The sequence below is a fragment of the Moschus berezovskii genome, chromosome 9 (genome assembly GCF_049115385.1).
Source record: "Moschus berezovskii isolate FMDL1 chromosome 9, NW_MosBer_1.0, whole genome shotgun sequence".
Classification (NCBI taxonomy): domain Eukaryota; kingdom Metazoa; phylum Chordata; class Mammalia; order Artiodactyla; family Moschidae; genus Moschus; species Moschus berezovskii.
Genome location: NC_142468.1, coordinates 87,418,465 through 87,436,124, shown reverse-complemented (window position 1 = coordinate 87,436,124; position 17,660 = coordinate 87,418,465). Strand labels below are relative to the sequence as shown.

The following is a 17,660-nucleotide window of genomic DNA, read 5'->3' as shown; positions in this document are numbered from 1 at the left end:
ACTAGTAAAGGAGAAAACTGGAATAAGAAAAAATAATCAAGAAAACAAGAAACAATAGAAAAAGAAATCAAGAAAAGGCATGAAAAATACAAATTAATAAAGTACATATACATTTACATACATACACACATACATATATAAGTGTGTGTCTGTGTATGTATCAGTATTTTAATAAATGTGCATGGACTAAATGCTTCAGTTAGATGAAAAATATTGCTGGGACTTCCCTGGTGGTCCAGTGGCTAAGACTCCACGTTCCCATTGCAGGGGGCCCAGCTATGATCCCTGATCAGGGAACAAAACCCTGATGGTGCAGCTAAGACACAGGGCAGCCAAATATATAAATAAATATTTTTTAAAAAGAAGAAGAAAAAGATTGCCAATTTAGATAAGGCGAATGAATCCAGCTATAAGCTATTATAGAGGTGTATCTAAAATATAATACAGAAAGATTAAAAGTAAAAGGATGAAAAAAATCTGCCAAATACTAAGCAAAGAAAGATTATATATTTTAGTCAAAATAGACTTTGACCAAAAAAAAAAAAAGCATTGTAAGAGACAACAGGGTCACTTCATATTGATTAAAAAGTCCAATTCATCAGTAAGATTGAATAAATCTTACATTTATATGTATTTAATAACTTCAAAATAGATAAAGCAAAAAGAGAAATCAAGGAAAGCAAAATAAAAACAAATTTGTAGTGCAGTGGGAGATGTTAACACGCCTCCCGCAGTAACTGATGGATCAATCCTGGCTTTTTCTCCTTAATCCAACAACTTGTTCAAGTCTCTTCCATTCCTTATTTATTTTTTTTCTTTAAAAAAACAAAAAACAAACCCAGAGTCTTTTATTTACTTATTGAAATTTTATGTATTTATTTATGACTGCTCTGGGTCTTCGTTGCTGCCTGAGGCTTTCTCTAGTTACAGCGAGTGGGGGCTACCCTAATTTCAGTGCTCGGGTTTCTCATAGTGGTGGCTTCTCATTGTGGAGCGTGGGCTCTACAGCTGGGGCTTCAGTAGTTTCAGCGCGTGGGCTCAGTCGTTGAAACCAGGGATTGAATCTGTGTCCCCTGCATTGGCAGGTGGACTCCTAACCATTGGACCATTAGGGAAGTCCCGAGTCTCTTCCATTCTAGAAAGAGTCTTCTCCTCCCCTTTCTGGCCACCATGTAACCACTTATCTTCTTTCCACATCCAAAGAGTAATTAACAATGTCTCTATGTCCTCACCTCCCAACTTTCCTTCTTTATCCTTTGTAGGCTGGCTTCAGCCCCTATCACCCCACTGACACTTCTATTTCTAAAACTCCCAAGAATCTACTGTCTACCAAGTGCAAGAGATATTTTTCATTCTTAGAACCTGGGCTCCGCAGGCTTCAATAGCCTAGGGTATAAATGGACCTACATGAATAAAAACAAAACAATTAAGCACCAAATTTCACCCATTCTTTGCATCTACCCACTGAGGTGGGTGAGGACCCTCTCTAGTCTCTGCAAAGCCCACTCATGTATTTCTGGGTTCACAGGCCAATGCTCCTATGGACTCGCAAACAACCTCAGGGCATCCAGTAGGGCATCTCCTGTGGCCTACGTTTTCCTGCCTTGATTGAAACATAGAGCTCTGTGGAGGAAGAAATGTTTCTCTTTGCTTTATGAGTCCCCAAAGCAGATTTATCTGCTCCTTGAAATCCTACATTTTTTTTTTAAATCACACTGTTTCCATTGGTAGGACTCAGACATGAGTTCAGTGGGCCAATTTAGGAGCTGAATCTGAATACAGACTCAGATATGAGTTCAGATTCTTCTTTCTCCCACTCCCCTGCCTCCCCAAGCACTAAGGTGTTTCCTCTGGGTCAAGTTCACACACTTGACTTCTCACAGTGAAACGGGCCCTGCTTCCCAATGGCTACCCAATGACTATTCCCCCTCCCTTTTGCCTAAGAGCCCCTGACTTTATTCCGGTACCTACTTATATGCAGAGTACATCATGAGGAACGCTGGGCTGGAAGAAGCACAAGCTGGAATCAAGATTGCTGGGAGAAATATCAGTAACCTCAGATATCCAGATGACACCACCCTTATGGCAGAAAGTGAAGAGGAACTAAAAAGCCTCTTGATGAAAGTGAAAGAGAAGAGGGAAAAAGTTGGCTTAAAGCTCAACATTCCAAAAACTAAGATCATGGCATCTGGTCCCATCACTTCATGGGAAATAGATGGGGAAACAGTGGAAACAGTGTCAGACTTTAATTTTTTGGGCTCCAAAATCACTGCAGATGCTGATTGCAGCCATGAAATTAAAAGACGCTTACTCCTTGGAAGGAAAGTTATGACCAACCTAGATAACATATTAAAAAGCAGAGACATTACTTTGCCAACAAAGGTCCATCTAGTCAAGGCTATGGTTTTTCCAGTGGTCATGTGTGGATGGGAGAGTTGGACTGTGAAGAAAGCTGATCGCCAAAGAATTGATGCTTTTGAACTGTGGTGTTGGAGAAGACTCTTGAGAGTCTGTTGGACTGCAAGGAGATCCAACCAGTCCATTCTAAAGGAGATCAATCCTGGGTGTTCATTGGAAGGACTGATGCTAAAGCTGAAACTCCAATACTTTGGCCACCTCATGCAATGAGTTGACTCACTGGAAAAGACTCTGATGCTGGAAAGGATTGGGGGCGGGAGGAGAAGGGGACGACAGAAAATGAGATGGCTGGATGGCATCACCGACTCGACGGAGGTGAGTTTGAGTGAACTCCAGGAGTTGGTGATGGACAGGGAGGCCTGGTGTGCTGTGATTCATGGGGTCACAAAGAGTTGGACACGACTGAGCGACTGAACTGAACTGAACTGAACTTTACTCTGAGAACTAGTTTAGGGAAAGTAGTTCCAGGCCTGGCCTCATGAGGTGAGTCAACATTAGTTTCCGTTCCGTTCCGTTCCGTTCCGTTCTGTCGCTCAGTTGTGTCCGACTCTTTGCGACCCCGTGGACTGTAGCCTACCAGGCTTCTCCGTCCATGGGATTCTCCAGGCAACATTAGTTTATTGCCATAAAAGTGGTCCTAGGCTCCCCCAGCTAGTGATGTAAGCATGGACTTCTAAATGTTGTCCAATTTCCACGAGGCTGAAAAACTGAAGCTCAAGCTCACTAAGTTCAAACAATGTCTTCTGACTAACAGCTAATTTCCTTGGTTAAAATCCACTGCCCTCTCAATTCTAGCTTTTGTTGTTTTCTGGCCTGAGTACAGTAAGTCCCCTACGTACAAAAGAGGTCCATCCCAAGAGTACATTCATAAGTCCAATTTGTTCATAAGTCCAACAATGTACCCAACTAATTGGCTATATAATGTACTGTAATATGTTTATGATACTTTTTATGAAAATAACACATAAAAACAAACAAAAAATAAAGAAGATATTTTTAATCTTGCAGCACCTTGGAAAGTGCAGTGGTACAGTACAACAGCTGGCAAATAGGGGCATGTTCACATCTTTGAAAGTTCGCAATTTGAAAGTTTGTATGTAGGGGACTTACTGTGTCTTCCTGACTTCATTGCCAGTCAGTATGTGTTTTCACACAAAATTGCACTCTTTCTTGGATTCTTCCCCTTCCCCTACTATCCTGCTTCCCCTTCTCCCTAACTGTTTTTTCCTGGGAACATTTCTTTACTAAATCTGAGAATCTGATGAAAGTCATGGACCTTATCCCTAGAAAAATGCAGATACACACATTCAAAATGGTATGTATACCTTTTTGCTCCCCCAAAGTCATCTGTGGACCCAAGATTAAGAACTCTAGACAAAATGATCTTTGGAGGGAATTCTCTGGCTAAGACTCAGCTTCTAGTGCAAGGGGCACAGTGGCGGGGGTGGAGGTGTGATCCCTGGTGGGGAAACTAAGATCCCGCACGCTGCTGGCAGGATAACAACAAAAGATCTCTGGGGCACCTCTGCAGCTCGCTTTCTCTGCAGCTCGCACCTTGGTTGCCAAGCAGTGGGGGGCAGCCTCGTTTGGGGCTGAGCTGTTTCCCAGTTCAGCTGTGCCCTGTCCCCTCTGGCCTTGCTGAGGCTGTCCATGCTTCCCTGGAGGCCCCAGCCCCGGCTCTAGGCGTCCTAGAGCATCCCCGTGCCTACACATAATGTGCCTTCAGTTGGAAAACAAACCTGGACAGGACAGCGCTCCCTGGGGTGGTGGTCGTGGCCTCCGCTCTTCCTAGACTCCGTTCTGGTGTGGCCCAGTCTGCCCACTAAGCTGTCCTCTCCTCCTTCCTGACTTTTGTGCTGGGCCCCCACACCACACTCCCTCCTTCCCTCCCTCTGGCCAGAAGCCTGGGACCCCGACTCTGAGGAAACCCTACAACAGGGTCTCTGCCCTCTTCTTCCCATGACTGAAGTCTCTCACGGGGACTCTAGCCCACCAACCTCTGGCCTGTTCGCTGCCCCCTTGAAAACCTGGGGTCTGGGGAGGCTGAGAGCTCTGGGCTCCACCGAGAAAACTGGACTCGGGGTGAAGCTCCCAGGCAGGGGCTGTAGGGCCCTTGGAGACTACCTGATCTCTTGCCTTTGTCCATGTCTGGGCTCTGGGGGGTGCAGGCAGCCTTAGGAGAAGCTGTTCTCCACTTGGCCACCCCCACCCCCAGGCGCCTGGCTCTCCTGCTGTTTTCTTCCTCTGGGCTCTGGAACCTTCTGCGGATCCTCTCTCCTCAGGATGAGGAAAGCAGATGTCGCTCTCCCCACCAGGCCCCCAAACATCCTCCCCACAACCCCAGGGCTTCCTGCTCGCTCCTCCTTCATTCTCCAGTGACCACGGCCCTTCCCTGCTGTGACAGGTGACAGATCAGAATGCCCTCCACCCCCGGCCCTCTCTCCGGGCTCAGGGCCTGTGTCTGGGAGGGGGCTGGGTCTCGCTCAGGGGGACCCAGCTGCCCAGCAGAGGGGCCACCAGGGCAGGTTTGTCTGTCCCGGCCTGTGGCTGGACCAGGCTGGAGGCTCAGGCAGGGCCAGCTGGGAAGGTCCTGTCTGCCCCAGCAGGACCCTTGCCTGACTTTTCCAAGTGCTTCCCCTTCACCCTGACGGTGGGTCTCCGCCGTCCCTGTGGTCATATTTCCCGGGAACATGGGGGAGTGGAGCTCTTGCTCTTCAGAGCCACAGCTGAAGAGCTTTCCTGTCAGAGCAGCAGTTCTCAGATATGATGAGAATCACCTGAGAGCTTTACAAACCACTGCTGTCCAGGCCGCGCCCACACCAGTTACCGGTTTTAAAGCTCCCGGATGATCCAAATGTGTGGCCTTTGAGCCTCATAAGGACCCTGAAAGGCCAAAACTGTCGTCATCCCCATCGTGCAGGTGGGGACACTGGGCTCAGAGAAATGAAACCAGTTGCCTGCGGTCAGAGGGCAAGTGAAAGGGACGAGGGTCCCCTCCAGACCTGCATGCTGCTGGAAGCACCCAGGCTTCCGGAGGGGCTTCCAGTGGGACCACGAGGCCTCAGTCTGGCTCAGGAACTGGCCCTGTCTCCCCAGAAGCGGGGAGACATTGCTGCCCCCTCTTCCTCTGCATGCTGGGCTGGGCCTCCTCCAAGCTCCAGGCTGCGGTGGGTCACTTCCACTCACCCAGCCAGGTCCTCTCACTGGAGAGGCACGCCCTTTGGTCAAGGGGGGAGGATGCATTTTTGAGGTGAAATATTGTACAACAGCCAGGAACGGAAAATATTAAAAGCCCATGGGCGCCAGCAAGGTTCAGGCCAGGGCCAAAAAGTTCAGAAAAAAAAGGAATAAGGCTCCCTTGCAGTGGAAACCCTGGGGTGGGGTGGGATCAGTCACGTCACCCACACTCTATATTCCAGGCTGCCTCCATCTTCAGGGTTAAAGCAAGCCTTGCCTGGGCCACAGGAAGGTCCTGGGGTGGAAATCCCAAGGGGAAAGCCCCCAGGTGTATTGGATTTGGTCTGCCCTGCCCTGCAGAGAGGAGAAGGCAATGGCACCCCACTCCAGTACTCCTGCCTGGAAAATCCCATGGACAGAGGAGCCTGGTAGGCAGCAGTCCATTGGGTCGCTAAGAGTCGGGCACGACTGAGCGACTTCACTTTCACTTTTCACTTTCACGCATTAGAGAAGGAAATGGCAACCCACTCGTGTTCTTGCCTGGAGAATCCCAGGGACAGAGGAGCCTGGTGGGCTGCTGTCTATGGGGTCGCACAGAGTCGGACATGACTGAGGCGACTTAGCAGCAGCAGCAGCAGCTGCAGCCCTGTGGAGATGGACACAGAGAAGTGTGGCCACTGAGGGTGGAATATCTTACAGGCTACACAGGCTCTGAAGGTTCCAGGTGCTGGGATGCTGGACATGGTCCCTGTCCTCTAGAGCTTTCACCATAGAGATGGGGCAAGCAAGGAAACAGACAATGTCAATAGAATGCGATAAACGCTTTGTGGGAGGAGTGCACAGGGAACAGGGCTCGTGAAGACAGGAGAAGGGCAGTTATCTCAGTCCTGGGCTGTGAGGAAGGGTTCCCAGAGGAGGAGGTGGTACCTGGTTGAGTTTCGCTACAAACAGATATTTGAAGAATGTTCACAAAGCTGGAGTGTGGGTACGTGCCCTAGAAGCCTATCCTCTGTGTTGGGAAAACAGAGAGACATCAGCAAATGGACCCATTCTCCGTGGGTGGGGGGGTCCCTGTCATCTCTCCCTTCCCCTCTGTCCATTGCATGCACATTAAAGTGTAGACACACTCGTAGTCACAAACAGTTACATATAAACACATACACATGTACAAGGTAGTGGAGAATGTACCAGCCTTCTTCTTGTGAGATAGCTGTTTCCGTAAGAGAAAGGGTTTTTAAAAATATTTATTTTTATATACTTATCTGACTGCATGGAGTCTTAGTTGTGGGATGTGGGATCTTTAGTTGAGGGATGTGGGATCTTTAGTTGAGGCACGCGGGATCTAGTTCCCTGACCAGGGATTGAACTCGGACTCCCTGAATTGGGAGAGTGGAGTCCTAGCCACTGGGACCGCCTGGGATGTCCCAAGAGAAAGGTTTTAATAAGAACTGGAGGTAGAAGATGAGGCTCCCACAGTTGAAGACCTGTAGTACGGACAGGCTGCTGCTCTGCTGAAAACAGGGAGGAGAGTTCAGAGGAAGGCGTAAGGAGCAGTGGTGGAAGAGGAAGAGGAGGGAGCTCTAGTGCCCACCTAATCCTCTCACTTAACTGTGGAGGAAACTGAGGTCCAGAGAGGGAAAGTAAGATGCCTGCGGTCACCTTGTACCTGGGGGCCAGCGCTGAGTGTGGGCACACAGGGGTCATGACACACCCAGGCGAGTTTGCACACCCCCGCACAGCCAGTCGTGCTGCACACTCCCGAGCAAGCACACAACCGAGGCTGCCATTAATCACACCTGAAGCTGCTCAGATCCCTCACTCAGCTGAGCATCTGGGTCAGCCTGCCTGTCTGCATCCCTTTCGCACTGCAGCCCCCACGGATCACGGGGCCCATAGCAGGAAGTAGAATATTTGGGAACCTCGGGTCAGGCTACTGCAGGTCTGTTCTGAGCATCCCCTGGAGGTTCCCTGAAGCAGTGCAGGATGTTCAGCCCTTGAATGGACTCAGCTGCTCAGCGGTCAGCACTGGGCCTGCATCCTCAAGGGAAGATGTGCCTCAGGGCAGAGCCAAAGCCTCACTGGACCCAGAACTGGGACTGCAGACCCCTAGCGTCACATCTCAGTGAGATGCCAAGGAGTCTACCGGAGGCAGAGAGGAACCTAGACGTTTCTAGAGGAACCTAGAGGAACAGGAGACCTGGGCTCCATCGTGACTTGCCCCTCTCTCCATGAATGGCCTTGGGTAAATCCCTTTCCCTCTTGAGGATCTATGAATTTATTTTATTTAAAAGATTTTATGATATGGACCACTTTTAAAGTCTTTAATTGAACTTGTTACAATATTGTTTCTGCTTTATATATATATATATTTTTTTTGGCTGCCAGGCATTTGGGATCTTAGTTCCCTGACCAGGGATTGAATCTGCACGAACTGCATTGGAAGGCAGAGTCTTAATACTGGACTGCTAGGGAAGTCCCAGATCTATGAATTTATCACATTGAACCTGGGGCTAGAGACACAGAGATAACCCACAGGCCTTCCCCTTCAGAAGTTTACAGTTGGGTGACAGGAGGCAGCATTTCCAGGTGGAGCAAAGAGCTCAGCTCAGAGAGTGGCTAAGTGGGAAATAGTGAGACTGGGGCTGGAGAAGGGGGTAGGCTGGAATGCTCAGCAGGCGCATCTGCCTGTTTCCGATGTGATGATAAACTCTCATCTTGTGCTTGTAACCTGATGGTGCCACCACACCCCAATCCCCATCTAGCTGTAACTGTGGGCCCACTGCTCCCTACTCAGGAAAGCACTTGTTACATGGTGTTTGGGAATGGCCACTGATTGGCTCAGGCTGAGCATCTGACCTAAAGCCAGCCTATCCATCCACTGGCAGGTGACTGGTGAAGTGTGCTTCTTGGGAAAGGCTCCACCTAATAGGGGTGGAGAGAGTAACTAGCTGAGCCAATCAGAATGGCTCCTGGTAGAACGTGAACTAAGGAAATACAGGAGATGGACCTGTGAGGAGCAAGGTACAGAGAGAAGCAGTTGCTCCACTGGAGAAACATTCAGGCAGCATGTGAGAGACTGGTCGCCTCAGCTCGGTTTCTGACTTCAGCTGTCTTTACAAGCTTGCTTTCTATTCAGACGGGCCTGAGTGAGTCATCATTCTTGTTAAACTGTGAAACTAGCTAAGGCACCCCCTCATCTCCCTGGCATGCCAAAGAACAGCCAACTCTGTCCTGCATCCTGTAGAGGGGCCGCTGTGAGAAAACAGAAAGATCAGAGGATGGGAAATTAAGAGATCGGGTCTGGGTTCGAGGCTGACTCAAGTTCCCAAGCATCCCCAAGAGCCAGGCCTTGGCAGAAGTCTGCAATACCTTGCACAGTGTGCTTTCTCCTTCACTGGTTATGATCTGGCTCCAATGAAAATGACATGAAAGCAGCCAGAAAGGTAAAGGCAGCTACTACCTATTCAGGGTATTCTGCTGTTTGATGGAAGCTAATTAGTTGGGTGCAGAGGATTCAAAGCGCTTCCCTGGTGGTTCAGTGGTAAAGAACCCGTATGCAATGCTGGAGATTCCATCCTGCATTGGAAGACATGAGTTCCATCCCTGGGTTGGGAAGATCCCTTGGAGAAGGAAATGGCAACCCACTCCAGTATTCTTGCATGGGAAATCCCACGGAAAGAGGAGCCTGGTGGGCTACAGTCCATGGGGTCGCAAAAGAGTTGGACACAACTGAGTGACTAAACAACAAGAGGATTCAAACCCTCTCTGTTCAAAGGGCCTCCAGGAAGATCTGAGAGTCATTGGAGAGGAGGGGCAATTCTGGACACAGCACTGTGTTTGAAAGTCAGCCATCTCCTGGGGCACTTCTCAGTAGGCCCATGTCTGAGTCCTGGGGAGAACAGAAGGGCTGTAAGTAAAAGCTAAAAGAACTGTTCCACCAAAAAGTTTGCTTATCTGGGCATAAACAGACCTGTTTTGGAATCAGGCAAGAGAGGCATTTGTTCCTGCTGTGCTACTGACCTTTGTACATGGAGAAAGTTCTATGGTGCTGGCATCAATGACTTGAAGAGCTGCAGTATGGGGGAAGGGATTGGTCCATGGAGAAAAAAGTCTTTTCAACAAATAGGGCAAAAAAAATTGGATGTCCATATGTGAAAAATGAAGCTTAACTCAGACTTTGCACCATGTGCATAAGCTGCTTAAAAGTGAAAATAGACCTAAAGGCAAAACCTAAAAATTAAAGAAAACTCCTAGAGAAAACACAAAAGAAAATTTTTGTGACCATGGTTTTGGCAAACATTTTTAGATCTAATACCAAAAGCACAAATCCATAAAATTAAAAATTGGTGAATCAGACTTCAAAATTAAGAACTTCTGCTCTTCCAAAGGCATAGGAAGAAAATGAAAAGACAGAATTCCCCTGGCAATCCGGTGGTTAAGACTCTGCACTTCCACTGAAGGAGGCACGGGTTGATCCCGGGTTAGGGAAGTTCTGCATGCTGTGCTTTGCAGCAAAAAAAAAAGAAAGACAAGCTACAGAGCTACTGGGGGAAAGTACTTTCAAAATACATCTGATAAAGGACCTGTATCTATGATATATAAGGTACACTCAGAATTCAATAATGAGGAAACAAATAACTTAATTACAAAATGGGCAAAGTATGTGAACAGACACTTCATCAAAGAAGACATAGAAATGGCAAATAAGAGCATGAAAAGCTGCTCACCATCATTGGTTTCCAGGCAAGTGCAAATTAAAACTAGACACACTACACAACCATTGGTAAGGCTTAAAAACAGCCAAAGGTGTAATTTTAACAGTATCAAGTGTTAATGAGACTGCTGAGCAGTTGGAACTCTCATGTTGCTTGTTGGAAAGTAAATGGAATAATCACTCTGGGAAACAACTTGGCAGTTTCTTATAAAGTTAAGCATACACTTCACTTATAACCCAACAATCACACTCCTAGATATTTACTCAAAAGAAGTGAAAAACATGTTTATACAAAAATTGGTACACAAATATTCATGGCTAAAATATTATTGCTAAAAACTGGGAGACAACCCACATGTCCTTCAACTGGTAAACGAACAAAGAAACTGTGGCATATCCATACAATAGAATACTACTCAACAGTGAAAAGGAATGAATTATTGATACATGTAACAATCTGGATAATTATACTAAGTGAAAGAAGGTAGACTTAAAAGGCTCATACCAAAGGATTCCATTTACAGGACATTCTCCTAAAAGTAAAATGACAGGAAAAGAGGACCAATCAGTGATGGTCAGCAGCTGGGGATAGGGAAGGCGGCTGACTCCAAAGGGAGTTTCTGAGGTGAGGGAAATATTTTGTATCTTGATGGTGACAGTGGTTATAAGACGGTCTGCATTTGTAAACAATCATAGAATTTTCTACTCAAAAGGGTGCTTTTACAGAATGAAAATTATGCTTCAATTTTTAAAAATGGGAAGTGATGGGAATTTCCTGTTGGCCCAGTGGCTAAACTCCGAGCTCCCAATGCAGGGTGCGTGGGGTTCAATCCCTGGTCAGGGAACTAGATATCATAGGCTGCAACTAAAGATCCTATGTGCCACAACTCAGACCTGTTGCAGCCAAATATATAAGTAATTTTTTTTTAAAAAAAGAAAGAAAAAGTAAAAATGGGAAGAGGGATTAAATTTTCTTCTTCCCTTTCTTTGCCTTTCCTGATACTGGCCAACATTCTGTCCTCAAAGCTATTGTTCTCCTGGGGGTGGGAGTGATTTCTCAATTCAGCCACCCTGAACACTGCATTGTTTCTGGAAACAAAGAGTCAACCCACCAAGGATAATCTGTGTAGGCCCATGTCTATCTGTCTCCTGCTGTCCCTCCCTGTCTGACTAAGCCTACTCACCCAGGCCTTTCTAACTTCCATTCTCCTCGCTGCCTGTTTCCCGGGGCCATCTGGAGGCCCAAATCTTTACTGCCCAGGTGTTGTGTGGGCGAAATATTCTGTTTAGAAAGAGGGAGGCTCCTCACCCAACTTTCCGCAGCTCTAGCCCATTAAACAGCATGGGTCCTGGGCAGGTACGGTCTGAGAGGACAGCCACCCGACATCTGTCTCAGCCCTGATAGAGGCCATGCCCATCACTGCTGCAGGCTCTTCTGGTCACGGGAAACAGGCCTCTGTCAGATGCTTCAGGGTGAGCTTGAGGAACACCTGGGGCGAACGCATCACGCTGAGTGTGACTGGTCCAGGAGGGGAGTGTGAACACTCTTGCCATGACTCCCTGGTAAGTGTGAACCCCCTAGCGCTACACAAAATTGTGAGGGGAGTATCCCCGAGACACATGGCGGGGACTGTGGGACACGCTGATGTCCACATGTAGAACATGAGCTCGCTGATTCCTGCAGTGAACAGAACAAAGTCTCAGTGTGGGAGACGCTGTGGAAGTGTGGTGGAGACACTGTGGTGACTCTGAGCCCGCCACGACAGCTTGGGGAGCATCATGGTGACTCCCATAGTCAGTGGTGAAAACGCTGGGGCTTCTGGGGGGGCGAGCACCTTGTGGTAAGTGTGGGGAGCACTAGAGATGCCACGTGTGAACTCAAGGTTGAGACCATGGTGCGCGCACTGCAGGACGGCGAGGTGACCTTTGTTTAAAAAAGTGTTTCCTTGTTTATTTGGCAGTTCTCCATCTTAGTTGCGGTGTGCTAGTTTTTCTCAGTTGGGATCGAGTTCCCTAGCCAGGGATCGAACCCAGGCCCATTGTGTGGGGACCATGGAGTCTTAGTCACTGGACCACCAGGGAAGTCCTCAGGTGACTTGTTTCTTAAGTTTAAGGAGCATGAGCACAGTGAGCATGTGACACAAGGTGGAGGCCTAGGCATGTTTCGGGGTATCTGTTCCCACCTACAACCTTTGAAGAGTAAGCACACCCTCGTAAGACCAGGTGCTGATCAGCAGGCCACAGTGTGTGCAGCTACCGCGTGACTTGCGTAGTTCTGAAGGTTTCTTTTTCCTTCATTTTCTAAGCTGGAGGTGTTACAGTGGTTCAGTTTCGCCCAGCTCTTCCGGGAAGTGCTGATGTGGTTACAGGGTGAGAGGAAGTGATTCATGCGTAGGTTTGCTGAAGAACAAAGGGAGGGTAAATGCTGAGGTTGACAGCTATTAAGTGGTTTTTGACATCAAGATTCAACTGCTGGTATCAAGATTAGTTAGTAGTAAGAGGGATTTCCCTGGTGGTCTAGTGGTTAAGAATTCGCCTGCTAATGCAGGGGACATGGGTTCAATCCCTGGTCCGGGAAGATCCCACATGTCACAGAGCAACTAAGCCCATGAGCCAGAACTGCCGAAGCCTGTGTGTCTAGAGCCTGTGCTCTGCAACAAGAGAAGCCACTGCAGCAAGAAACCTGTGCATTGCAACGACGAGCAACCCCTGCTTGGCATCACTAGAGAAAGCCCACGCATGGCAACAAAGACCTAGCAAAACCAAAAATAAATTATTTTTTTAAAGAATTTCGATTTAAAAAGGTTTAGTAGTTAGACATTTCAGGTTGACTCCTACTCAACCTGAAGTAGGCATTGTGCTTTTGCTTTGTATTTGCGGTTGTATTTTTGGTGGGTGTGTGTCGTTTTTCGCTTCCTGACATCCATTCTTCCTGCTGCTGATGACAGCAGCACAAGTTTTCTTTGGGAAAAATCAGTCCCTGTGATTCTAGTGAGATAATCTACCCCTACCTCCACAAGTGGACTAATCAGAGCTTTCCATCCCCATGGTTACAGGGACTTGGGTCAGGAAGCGGCCAGAGAGAGCCTTTCCCAGGACTTCTGCTGGAACACAGAAGTCATGCTTTTTCGATTGGAGATTTGAGATGTGCTAGAAAGGAGCCTGGATCTTCTGGAAGATACCACATGGGAACAGCATCTGTTTCAGTTCCTGTTGCATAACAAACTACCCCAAATCTTAGTGGCTTAAATGATGATCATCTTCTCATATCCTCAGAATTCTATAGGTCAGGGTCTCATGTAGGGCTTGACTGGGCAATTCAAAAAACAATGACTTGTTTTGTATGACTTGGATTAGGCCATTCCGTGGCACTCATCTAGTAGATGAGCTAGTCTGGCCTGGAGGGTCCTAGACAGTTACACTCACATGATTGGTGAGGGCTGGAAGACTGGGCTTAGCCGGGACCCCCTACCATAACACTGACACCAGGCCTCTCCAGTTTGGTGGCCTCTGGGAAGTTAGCTGGCTTTCCCCAGAGCAGACATCCCACGTGGAAGTTGTATGACCTTTTCTGACCTAGCCTTAAAAGTTCACCTTGTTCTTGGTTACAAGTCAGTCCTAGGCCAGCTGAGATTCAAGGGGAGGGAAATTAGATTCTACTTCTTGATGGCTGCTGCTGCTAAGTCACTTCAGTCGTGTCTGACTCTGTGTGACCCCATAGATGGAAGCCCACCAGGCTCCCCTGTCCCTGGGATTCTCCAGGCAAGAACACTGGAGTGGGTTGCCATTTCCTTCTCCAATGTGTGAAAGTGAAAAGTGAAAGTGAAGTCGCTCAGTCGTGTCTGACTGGTAGCGACCCCACAGACTGCAGCCTACCAGGCTCCTCCGTCCATGGGATTTTCTAGGCAAGAGTACTGGAGTGGCTTGCCATTGCCTTCTACTTCTTGATGGCAGAGGAAGGCAATCCCCTTGTACATGAACATGTGCAATGGGAGCTGTTGTTGCAGCCAACCTGGGAAAATACAGACTCTGCTACGGCCTCCTTGGGAAAAAAACCACCTCAGAGAGAGCAGTGGAGACATGGAAGGAGAGCAGTCCTGATGATGTTATTTGAGTCCCGAGATCCAATTTTTCCCAGGACTTCAGTTTTGGCAACTGTCAGATCCCTTTTCTGTATAATCCAATCTGAGTTGTGCTTTGGCTCTTGCAATTGGAAGCTCTTTTACTCTTAGCATGTATGTGTACGTGTGTGCTGAGTTGCCTCAGTCGTGTCTGATGCTTTGCAACCCCATGGACTGTAGCCCACCAGGCTCCTCTGTCCATGGGATTCTCCAGGCAAGAATACTGGAGTGGGATGCCATACCCTCCTCCAGGGGATTTTCCCAACCCAGGGATCAAACTTTCATCTCTTATGTCTCCTGCATTGGCAGGCGGGTTCTTTAGCAGTGGCACCACCTGGGAAGCCCCGATTGTGTATATCGGTTATCTATTACAGTACAACAAATCACCCCAAAACTTAGTGCCTTACAACAATGGTTATTATTTCTTGTGATTCTGTGGGTGGCTAGGTCATTCTTTGGCTGGTCTTACCTGGCTCACTTATGCAACTGCTGAGGTAGAAAGTTCAAGATGTCCTCATTCACATGTCCGGTTGTTGGCTGGGGGTCTCAGTTCTCCTTCATGGCGTCAGATTGACTTCTTTATATGGTGGTCTCGGGAGAGTGTTCCTAGGGAGTGAAGGTGGCAAGATCTCTTGAGTATCATTTCTGTCATCCCTTTGTTCAAGTGACAAAGTCAGTCCAGGTCAAAAGGGTGAGTAAAGAGACTCTACCTACCTCATAATGGGATAGCTGCAAAGAATTTGTGGCCATATTTAATCCACCACAGTATGATAGATGATATTAGATAGGGGCATTTTTGAAATTAGTGTGTGTATGGGAAGGGAGGTGTGTGTGCCAGGCAGGCAGAGCCAGAGTATTCTAGCATGCTCTCACTGAGAAGCACATGGCTGGAGTGCATTTCACTTTTCTGAGCCTCAGTTTTCCCTCTGTAAAATGGGTGTCATCATTCCTGTCTCACACATCAGCTGTGAGGCTGAAGATGGGATGATGATCACGAATGTAAATTACAAGGTGCTGAACATTATCATCTGAGACCTGAGAAGCAATAGTCAAGGTGTGCCTGGGTGGTCAGAGAAGGCAGGAGCAGGGAGACTGAGCTGGGGCGTTGAAAGATGGGGGACATTCACATGGGTGGGGAGGAAGATGGGAAGCTGAGCAATAGCACTGTAAAGGCACTGGGTGGGAAAAGTGACAGACTGTATCTAGGACAGGGAGGAGACCAACAGGGTCAGAGAGTGAGCTCTCCCACTCCGGCAGACTCTGGGTATCTTGACTCCCATACTACTGGGTCAGCTGCCCCTGAGGGTCGTTCAGAGCTGCAGTGAAGTCCTCCAGTCCCCAGGGATCAGCAGTGGCGCATCCCTACCCAGGCCTGCAAAGCCTCCTCAGGCCACAAGGGGGCGATGATGGGGGCATAGGAGAGGTGGTCAGAGAGTCCGAGACAGATCCGTTCCTCTGGAGCCACCAGCATGATGTCAGACCCCTCCCAGTATTCCCAAGTTTCTTTCCCCTCGGCAGGGTGGAGACCCCTGGCCATAGGCTTGGGTCACAGATGGCCTGGCTAAACTGGATTCCAAGCCCCTCGATCCCCTGGACAAGGGTGGGGGTGATTGATGGGTTTCTCGTGTGTTCCAGGCGAGGGCTTGGAGCTGCAGCAGACTGGCCTGGCCTGAAGGAGCCCCGGGTGGCCACTCATGGTTGGCGCTGACCCAGTTAGGCCAGGCCCTGCACAGTCTGGATCTGTGGCTGCCTCCCAAGCCCTCGCTATCCTGAGGTCCTGGCCAAGGAGAAGAGCAGCCTCTCCCTCAAAGGCGTCTTGGGAGCAGGGGGTGGGGGTGGGCTCAGATTCCACCAGTCTAGCCCTGTGCAGTTAGCTGCTCAGTCCCTCCTGAGGACAGAAAAGGATTCTTCAACGGGAGATGTGGGAGGAGATGAACTAGAAGGACACCAATGGCAGGGCTGTGAGCAGAGCCCAGGGATTCTAGCTCAGCCCTGTGCCAACCATGACAAGACCTTCTGGCCATTTACCCTACCACCCTACCCTTGGGGCAGGGTAAATGGGGCCTGAGATGTGAGTTCCTGGCCAAGCAAGGACACCTAGGCAGGGATCATGGACTAAAGGGCTTCCCTTTTCCAAGCTCTAGGCCTCCTGCCTCCTGCTACAGAAGGAGAAGAGAGGCTGGGGAGACCTCTTTCATGTACTCTGTGGTTCCACAGAGTAGAGGCCCTGGAAAGAAGTTGGCTACCCTGGCTTTGACCTCTTGTCCTCTGGTTTGCTGCTGCTAAGTCACTTCAGTCGTGTCCAATTCTGTGTGACCCCATAGACGGCAGCCCACCAGGCGCCCCCGTCCCTGGGATTCTCCAGGCAAGAACACTGGAGTGGGTTGCCATTTCCTTCTCCAATGTGTGAAAGTGAAAAGTGAAAGTGAAGTCGCTCAGTCATGTCTGACTGGTAGCGACCCCACAGACTGCAGCCTACCAGGCTCCTCCGTCCATGGGATTTTCTAGGCAAGAGTACTGGAGTGGCTTGCCATTGCCTTTCAGTCTGAACTCCTGCTGCATAGGAAGTCCAGGGTCATGTGGGTCATTACTTGTCCAAGATCACACATCAGAATTAGCAATAGAACCAGTACTATACTTTTGGCTCCCAAGTTCCTGTTTTTCTGCTGGCCTCTGATCAGGCTACTGGGGCTCACCTTTTGTCCACAGACCAGCCGAGTTCTTAGGGTCTTCACTCAGTTCACACTTTGCCTTCACTTAGTTCAGACTAAAGCTGCTTCATGGATTGGCTCTGACTATAACTGGACCAGACTTGGTCTAGCTACAGAATTTCTGGGCCAAAATCTGTGGGCCAGGAGGGAAACCAGGAGGCTCCAGGAGAAAAAGCAAACCAGGTCTGTGCCTTGGATCTGCTTAGGGGCTGTTTTACTCAACATCCTTCCTCTACCCATCTGCTTCTCCGCCAACAGCTCCTGTCCAGGCTGATGCTCAGGGAAACAGAGCTCCTAAACCCTTGCTTACACCCACACCCACACACATTCACAGAGAGAAAGACATATATATACACACACACACAGACACACACACATATATATATATATGAGTGAATGAGTGTTAGTCACTCAGTCATGTCCAACTCTTTGCAACCCCATGGAGTCTGCCAGGCTCCTCTGTCCATGGAATTCTCCAGGCAAGAATACTGGAGTGGCTGGCCATTCCCTTCTCCAGGG

The 17,660-nt window shown here is 48.6% G+C and overlaps 1 long non-coding RNA gene across 2 annotated transcripts in view; it reads right to left on the bottom strand.

The window, feature by feature from the left end:
• LOC129562581 (uncharacterized) overlaps positions 1-17,660 on the bottom strand; it is a 96,234-nt gene that overhangs the window by 76,387 nt on the left and 2,187 nt on the right. Inside the window, exons 2-3 of one of the 2 annotated variants that reach the window (XR_008687223.2) lie at positions 14,900-15,036; positions 10,286-12,709 (exon numbers count right to left, since the gene is read on the bottom strand). This is a non-coding gene — a long non-coding RNA (uncharacterized LOC129562581). Of the gene's footprint in view, positions 1-10,285; positions 12,710-14,899; positions 15,037-17,660 lie in introns of those variants that run through there. The other variant, XR_008687224.2, reaches the window with a different exon arrangement.